The 9,235-nt window shown below is 31.2% G+C and overlaps 1 long non-coding RNA gene across 3 annotated transcripts; it reads left to right on the top strand.

The window, feature by feature from the left end:
* The first annotated feature begins 4,678 nt into the window (after positions 1-4,678).
* On the top strand, positions 4,679-8,873 carry LOC129319966 (uncharacterized). 3 transcript variants are annotated; one of them, XR_008595570.1, is made up of 4 exons: positions 4,679-4,942; positions 5,019-5,192; positions 6,746-6,944; positions 8,530-8,873. It is a non-coding gene; the product is annotated as an uncharacterized LOC129319966 (long non-coding RNA). The 3 variants fall into 3 exon arrangements; XR_008595571.1 differs by having other exon boundaries at positions 4,684-4,942; positions 5,022-5,192; positions 6,818-6,944; XR_008595569.1 differs by having other exon boundaries at positions 4,684-4,942; positions 6,818-6,944.
* Positions 8,874-9,235: the final 362 nt, after the last annotated feature.

Below are 9,235 nucleotides of genomic sequence, written 5' to 3'. Positions count from 1 at the left end.
TACTTAAGCAGCTAGGCCATTATTAGTTCAAAATATAAGATCTTCCTGGGAATTTTTAATGTTTATTTTCATAATGTGTTTAGATGCCAACAGAGGGGATAGTCATGGAGATTGACTGGACAGGAATCATAGTTCTAGATTATGGACTAGCCCAAGTGATAGTGAATACTCGCACTCACTCTGAGACTATTTAGGATACTTTGCTACCATCTACTCCAAACCAAATAGTACTACCCTTATAATGTTTGTCTTGGCATTATCAAAACAAACCACAAAATACTCTAACATGGTAATTATGATTAAATAAATCCTTATATTAAGTTACTATGATAGAAAATGGTTAGAATTTAAAATTAAGAAAAAATAGTTTAAAGATTGGGATTCTAGGGAATACCCTTTTTAAAAGCATTTGAGCTCAAACATGTTTTTACAATATTAAATAAGAAGTTGTGAAAGCTTGGCAATCAAGAAAAACAGTCAATAAATGGCACAACAAGGACAAAATGGGCAAAGCTACATCATTCACTGCGACAAATAACACAGTTGGTGCATGCCATGGCCAATGCACAGGTTGGTGTGGCTAACCTTCATGACTTGATCAACATGAGGACACACACTTCTTGCTGCGACAAGCATAATATGTGATAACACCAAGGGACAAATTTTAGGAGTGAGCCATTTCACCATCTAACCTTCGATTTGAGCATTCAAGCATCCACATGTAGCTAACTAAGCCACCTAGCTAATGGCACTATTTTCACAAGAAAATACTACACTGATTAAGAGTTGGACAGCTGGGGTATAAAACAACTACTTTTCCTTTTTAAAGCAATTCCAAAGGTGTCCAATCTTTCCCAACAAGTGCCAAAAGCCCTTAAACCTCTTATACCAATTCAAATGTACTAAAATACACCTAATAAAGAAATCATACAATCAAATCAACATACTAATCACATTTTGGCCACCAAACCCCATTTAATGATTATAATGGGGCATAAAATCATAATTCATAAAATATACCACAATGAACAATCGCAACATTCTAGCCAAAACAAGCATATACTTGCATTAGCATTTCGATCTCTCATCATACAATCAATTCATACACATTATCCTAGACTGAAATACACCAAAAGAATATCATAATCTTCATGTAAGTACAGCCAAAATAATGCATGTCGTAAGTTGGCAATGACGAATATATATATTCATTACATATAATTAAAAGAAAAGTGGAATACAATTAATAACTGTCCTATTCATTGGCCGCTTCTTCCTTCCTTTTGCTCCCAATGGAGCCTTCACCTATAAAATTGTAACTATAGAAGTAAGAATAATGTCTCAATAACCAAATAATCTAATCTATCTACATGCCAACTAGGAAAGTAAATGAGCATGTAAAGTGGGCATAACACAAGTAATCAATTAAAGAGTATGACAACATATTGCACATCCAGATAACGCATGATCTCTCACAATCACCTTGTATCCTTCATGTTACCTCCAACTAAATCTGTGGGCTATTAATTGAATGAAACCAAGCCTATATGATTGGACTAGCTTAAGCCCACTAATTAAGGTAAGCAACCCGACCAAAACCATCTTCATCCATTCTTGAATAACAATTCTCCCTTTTACAAATACTCAGTGTGTCGTATGCCTAATCTACCATAAGGGTAATACTAGGACTTTCAAACAATAATGACTGAGCATTGGGGCCACCCAAGATACCAGTAAATACCATATAGATTTATAAAATTCTCCTCCCTTAGAGTGAAACTCCCACCCTCTCACAAATTGATCATGTTTATTAAAAAACCACATATTAATTGACCATGCTCTCACAAGACATATGCAGATTCCAAGCAGTTAAATTTACATCATATCATATCTAATTGAAAAATCACAAACTAGTATTTCCAAGTTTAGAACAGACTTTTACAACTTTTTATGTAGCCACCACCATCATTCATGCAGCTATCACCTCGTTTCATGCCACCACTGGCCACCAACACCTTACTATATGTAGTTAGCCCTAATCCTGATGATGCCTCCACCCCCTAACATGCCCAATGGGCATATTTAGATATCATAAAAAGTTAGGAATGTGCATGTGTATATGTGGAACCCTTTTTTACGTATTATATTAAGGGTTACTTTGGCATATTTTTGGTGAAGTAAAGTACAAAGTCCTCTTCTCTCACATGCAAACCAGCTATATTTTGATGTATGTAAAACGATATATATATATATATATATATGATCTTGTCTAAATACATGTAGTGGAAATTCTTTATGATCTATGCTGTAATTTAATTGTTTTGTTTCTTTAAATATGTTACTATTTAAAGGCAAGAAAAATGCACAGTTTCTTTTAATTCGTAGATAAATCTAAGTAGTAATAGTAATAGTAATACAAATAACTATAGACAATAAAAAAAAAAATTCTTACCAAACTAAACCATGTTAGCAGAGGAAGTTACATTTCTCCCCTTTTGCCCAATGTAAATGGAAGTTTGCTGATCAAGGCCATCCTGGCAAAGTGAGATCAAACCTCTATAAGGCTTTATTTGAACGCCAATGACGACAATAGAACAGATCATGATCTAAAGAACAGATCATCATCATCATCATTAAGTTTGAAACGTTGGAATTTTCGGAAGAAAAAAGCTTACACATGGGAGACTAATACACAAGAAAGATTTTTAATTAAATCTCACCCCCTAATAAAATAATTTTTTTTTTAAATTAATTTTATATTTTTATATTTATTTTTATTAAATATTTTATAATAAATATAAAATTATTATCAATAGAGGTACTTTTAAAAAAATAATAATTATATTTTGAAAGATTAAAAATATCTTATATTTTTAACATCTAACTTTTAAAAATATTTTATATTTTTAAATAAAGTGAGTACAAGAGTTTTCATGCTCATGACACTATTTTTTCCCCCTTAATTAGGGAAGAAAAAAGGATTTTAACCTTGGACTTATACTACTATTTTTAATTATCTCACTCTCCCATGCAAAATCCAAAAATTTACATTGCAACTTGGTGTTTAGCACAAACTTTCATAAATAAAGGCCTTGTGAAAGAAGGGAACTGAACAGAGTGTATCGCCGTCGATGACAATGAATAAATAAAAGTGCTCTCTCTCATTAAAATACTGTCTCTGGTCCAAATTTTATTTTAAAAAGTATAAAATAAAAATAAAAAATTTTAAATTTAAATCGTTTAAATTTTATTTGAATACTCCCTCCATTTAAAAATATAAAATATTATTAATTAAATTTAATTTTTTAATAAAATAGTTACTTATTTTCAAACTAACCCTATCTTTTTATATTTATCTCTATTAAACATCTTATAATAAATGTGAAGTCATTATAAAGTATTTTAAAAAAAGATAATAATTATATCTTAAAAAATTAAATATATTTTATATTTTTAAATGGAGTAAGTAACTCATATCTAAGAACATAACCACGTTAGAGAAAGATGGGGCAATTATTTGCAAAAATTGCATTCATGTTTTTGTTAAAATTATGATGCTCCTTCTTCCAAATTGAAATTGCCCTCGTAAAAAATCAATTGCCTAACATTCTTTTTAAAACTATCAAGCATAAATATTTAAAATATCTTTTACCCTTTTATTCATAAAAAAATAAATTTATGATTTAAATTAATTAAGATATATTTTAAAATTCTCATATAATTTATTATATATTATTTTAATTATTACTCCCAACATTAAAAATATAAGATATTTTTAATGAATCTCACCCCAATAAAATAATTATTTATCTTTAAATTAACTCCATCTTTTTTCTATCTACCCTTGTTTAATAAAACATTTCACTTTAAAATAAATATAAAATTATTATTCATTTGAGACATTTTAAAAAAATCAAATAATTATACTTTGAAACACTAAAAATATTTTATGTTTTTAATATTCAATCTCTCAAAAAATATTTTATATTTTTAAAGGGAAGGAGTATTTAAAATTATATTTTTAAAATTTTTAATATTTATTCTCTCCATCTCAAATTATATGATACTTTTAGACAAAATTTCACATACCAATGAACCTTATTAAATACATTTAACAACCTTATTTTTTTTAAAATGAAAACATAAATTTTTAAAAATACTCATCATTGAATATATTGAAAAGAGAAGAGATAGAAATTAATTATAAAAAGAGGAAGGGTAATACATGAATTTGTACATGTAACGAAATCTTAACCTACTTTACTTGTTTTTAAGCTTATTTTCACTTGATTTATTTTAAGAACCATAAACAAGTAAAGTAAAGAAATGAATAACATTTGGTAAATAAATGAATAACATATAGTATACGAATGAACAAGTCATCTTATCATAAAACTAATACAGAATGAAATTAAGTGAAACTAGGTTTATAAATAAGTGAAATAAAAAAATAAATAACATTCTATAAATAAATGAATAACATACATTATGAAAATAAATAAATTATTTATATTATTCATTTAAATGAAAATAATCTACTATTTTCATCATAAATTCAAGAAAATTCCGAATGAGTTCTTTAGTGAAGTTTTAAAAATTTTGAAATTCTCCTTTTGATTCAGTTCTGTTGAGGGTCTCTGACTGAAATTTTCCCATCAATATATCCTGTAAAGCAAAACCTCCGCCAGCTTCACCCTCCATGGCTCATGTTGGCCCCAATCTCTCTCATCTTACCTTATTCTCTCTCCTTCAGCTCCGCCGTCTGCATCCCATCTTCGTTCATCGGAGCCAATTCCCTCCTCATCCTTCTCTCACACAAACCTCCTCCTTGGCACAACCAAATTTCTTCTCTGTCGATGACCGCAGCTATACGGGACTCATCGATCCACTGTTTTCGACTAGCCGGCGACGAACGCCATGGATTCCGTTCGCAGCTGGCGAGGTATGCGGCCCTGTTTCAGTTCAGTCCATTTTCTTCTACTCATCTTCTTGACTCCCCTGTTTTGTTCATTGTCTAGAAGTGTGAAAATGGCGGGGGAGATTTGGATAACACGGTGATGACGTAGAAGCAAGCCAACGACGACGACGTGGCAACGGCCATGACCGTAGGGAGTCAGCAACGAGGATGCGACGGTGATGGTGATGTCGTTGCTATTCATATCCATATCTGCTACAATTGAATTCAGGCGACGGTGAGTATCCTCCTTTCCTTTGGATTTTTGCATTCAGGAATCCTCCTCCTGACTTCCCATCTCATCATACGCCAAATTAACCTCCATGGCTCTTCTGGGTTTCACTGCTCTGACGCTTTGTTTCTTAGTCATAGCGTTGATAGCTGGTACTGATTTGTGTTTGATATTGTGTTTGAAGAGGGCCAGGTTTCTAAATTATAACCTTGGAAATAAAGGTTCTGGTAAAGTACGTATTTCTAAATTCTCCACTACAGATTCTTATCTGCGGTACTGTGGTTTTTCTAGCTTTCTTCTGGGTTGAAGATCGCAAGTTTTCAAATGTTTTTCTTTATGTTATTTTGCAAGTTAATTGTTAGTTTCTATGCAATTTAAATTATGACTTAAGTCATAAATACAACGAAAGGAAAATTGTCAAACTATGTATCTTCATGGCCTTACCTTTTCTTAGATCATTTGAGAAGCACATGTTACCTTGGTCAATTAGAAAGAAATATGGCCATCTTTAATGTTCCCGATGGGAAGCTTCAGATGCTCCTTCAAATTACCAATAGGAAGTTTGAAAAAACTACTGCACCACTACATCCACTTTGAACTTACGTTGAGCTCCCAATTTCTTTTTAAGTTATGTGATATTTCAAATGCTTATGTATAAAATCTTGACTGAATCTGTACTTCAGTTTATTAGATATTTCTCTTTGTTCTTACCCATAGTAATGTTATAAACGTCTTGTAAGCCCTTTATTTCCTTCCAATAGGTATTGCTAACAATAAAAATCGCTTAAAGACCTTATGATTTCATGAGTCACTGATTAATACATCAATCTTAAGCAAGTATGCATAAAAGAAAATGTTTTAAGTCAAGTGTACATGTGCGTGCATTTTTTTGCTGATGGAGATTGAGAACTAAGCTAAGTATTATGTTAACTCTATTTCTTTCCTGTCTATTCCTCTATTTGGTGAGTTTACATGCCAGAATGCTGTTATGGCTGAGTTGTTTACTGAAGCAGGTAGCCCCTATGTATCCAAGAATGTATTTGACTATTTGGTAGTAATTCTTTTAATTACAGTTGCAGCCCATGGTATATTCTACCTCAAATAAGCATGACATTTTCACTATAGTAAAGTTCTGGTGTAGCTTTGTAAGCTTGATTGAAACTAACCCTATAGTTGTAGTGAAACATGGAGTCGTAAATTTAGCATCTCTTTATAGATCTTGCTACATGAATACATTACCCCTGTACAGTAAAATTGGCTGAGCTAACACTAGGTGTTTGCATTATGTTATGTAAAAGGCTAGACTTATTAAGCTAAATTATCTTTGTCCTTGAAAAGCAAATGATTGGGGATACATTGAGGATTGAGGATAAGAATTCAAGGCTGATGACTGAAAGTTGTTGGGGTTTCAGCTTTACTTGAGTGATTAGACAGAAAGATCAATTTCGATTTCTCGCTGTTTATGCGTTCAGAGTATGGGGTTTCTTTAAGTACTCTCTGTATGTCCAGTAGAATGCTTATAGTAAATGCTAATGTTTCAATAATCTTCTTTTATCAAGTTCTGCATGGGCTTAAGATACAATCTTCTTTTATCAATTTATTAATGCTTTGAACATTGCGGCATGGGCTAGCAAAGAGAAGGAGGACAAAGATGCTCCACTTTACTTAAAACGAAAGCAGCTGAACAGCACCAAAAAGTGTCATTGAAACACGTGCAGCAACATGGGAGGATGCAGAGAAGGCCAAGTATATGGCCAGGTCAATTTAATCTTATCTTTGAGTTTATTTTCTTTTTATTTTTTATTAATTAATAATATGCCATGGAATTTATTATCTATCACTGCAACTTGTTTTGTCTGTGAAATTTGTCTAATGCATCCAGGCATCTTTGCTAATGAAATCTGAATCTGCCACTCTCTCTTGTGTTCAAATCTGTAGAGTTGTGTTTTCCACAACGTTTTTTTTTTTTTTGATGATCTGTACTAAAAAAATGACGATGCTGATCTTGGCTTCCTCCTCTTGTCTTGTTGATTGGATATGAGAATGTAGTTTTTTTCTTTTTTAATAAGAAAGCCATCTTAGATAATAGATATCTCCTAATTTAGAATGGGGGTGGGAGAAGAGAAAATAATGAAAATAGCAAAATATCAGGGGAAATAAGCCCAGTTACAACTTTCAAGATTGATGAAATATCTTATATCTTTTATATAGCTTTATACACTCGTACAAGTAGTGTTTGATACGTGTTATCTGTCCGTGAAGCATATTTATAAATTTATGGTTTCTAATTTTTGATATATGTTTATAAGTATAATTTTTTTATGGTACAATCTGATTCACAATATATATTCCTATTGTTCATGTATTATTTTTGAAAGTGGGATATCTATGATGATGCGTGTGTGGTGCGGTGGAGGAGACCTTGTCTTTTATTAATGTTGCCCCTCTACAGCCTAGCAAAAGAATCCCACCACTCATACATTATAATAAGAGAGATTGAAATATGAAGAAAAAGATTTCTGAATTATTATTAATGGGTTTGTAGGGCCATGGGACTAAATTGTGTGGTTGGTTTATTGCCTTCCAATTTCTGGGGTTTTCTCAAACCTTGTGAAGTGTGTCATTTACTGCTTTATTATTATGATAGAATAATCCAGATAGTGAAAAAAATATCCAGTTAATGTCCCCTTGATAGGTGAATTTCTTATCCACATTTATCACTAGTACGGAATCACATTGACTCGAGTTTATTTATATAATAAATAATTATTAAATGTAAATATAAAGGAAAAGATTTCTATCCCAACATATATAGTATATGGTGAGACTGCTTATATGCATCATCTCAAAGTGAAAAGCAGTTAGGAAACTTGATAAAGCAACAAGTACTCAAGGGCTTGAATTTACTGATGAGATTTGGAGTTCTTGAATGTGCATATGACTTTCATATATCCATTCTGCTTTACCTCTGACAGGTACCTACAATGGTTGATAATAATACTTGACTCATTACTTTCCTTCCACCTAATAGGATGAGGCATCATTGTTGGTTAGCAATGTGTTGAAGCCATAAGAGACTTACTTAGCGAACCTTGGCTATGGATGCAATTAGAATCTTGTGGTAGCTTGTGGAAAGATAAATTTAATTGGACTGATTTTGTGGCTGGACCAAAATGATTATAGTAATAGGTGACTTGTGATTTTGTGGTAGCTTGTGCTTGTTCTTTTTGCAGAATAGCATGATATGCATGGATTTAAAAATTATCATGAGTTTCTTTTATATATGAATGATTTAAAAATTATAGCTTGCAAATATGTTATTGAAAATTGTATGCTTTTACAGGAATGTGATGATGATCTTGTGACCATAGCCCTCCCTCGCCTTCAAGTTTCAACAGTGTTTTACCCGCAAAAAAAAAAAAAGTTTCAACAGTTGATGCAAAAAGGGGAAAGCATATGGCATTGTTTTTGAGTTTCGCTACGAGCTATGAACCTTACAATTTGATGTTTGTTTTTATCTTCTACCATTTAAAAATTAGTGTATTTGGAGTTTCAATAGAGGAAAAATTTTATGTTTATATGCATACTCTTTTTGTGTATAGTTATAAAATTTATTGTATTCTGAATGTTATTAAAATTACGTAATTGTCAGAATTTATGTAATTTATTATTTAGGAAAAATGTAACTTGAGGTCACTACTTTTTTTGTGTTTTGCTATTAGTCTCTATAATTTTGTTTTGATATTTTTGGTCCTTGTGTTATTGTTTTTCATTGTTTTAGGTCTTTCTGTAAACAAAGTATAGGAATATTAGAGGAATCAAAAATAATGAGAAACAAAATTACAAGAGCCAAAAACACCAAAAATAAAAAGTACAAAGATTAGTAGCAAAACGCAAACAAAATATAGGGGTTTTTAAAATTATGTTTTTCTTATTATTTATTATGAGATATATTAAAATATATGCAATGATAAAAAATGAGATTTTTTGTATTGGACTTGATTAAATAACCTCCAATCCAAAAGGTGTCTCTTTTTTTTTAAAAAAAA

Source organism: Prosopis cineraria, unplaced genomic scaffold (assembly GCF_029017545.1).
Source record: "Prosopis cineraria cultivar Desert tree isolate PC_DT_omini unplaced genomic scaffold, ASM2901754v1 PC9, whole genome shotgun sequence".
NCBI lineage: Eukaryota > Viridiplantae > Streptophyta > Magnoliopsida > Fabales > Fabaceae > Prosopis > Prosopis cineraria.
This window is presented reverse-complemented; position numbering and strand designations above follow the sequence as displayed.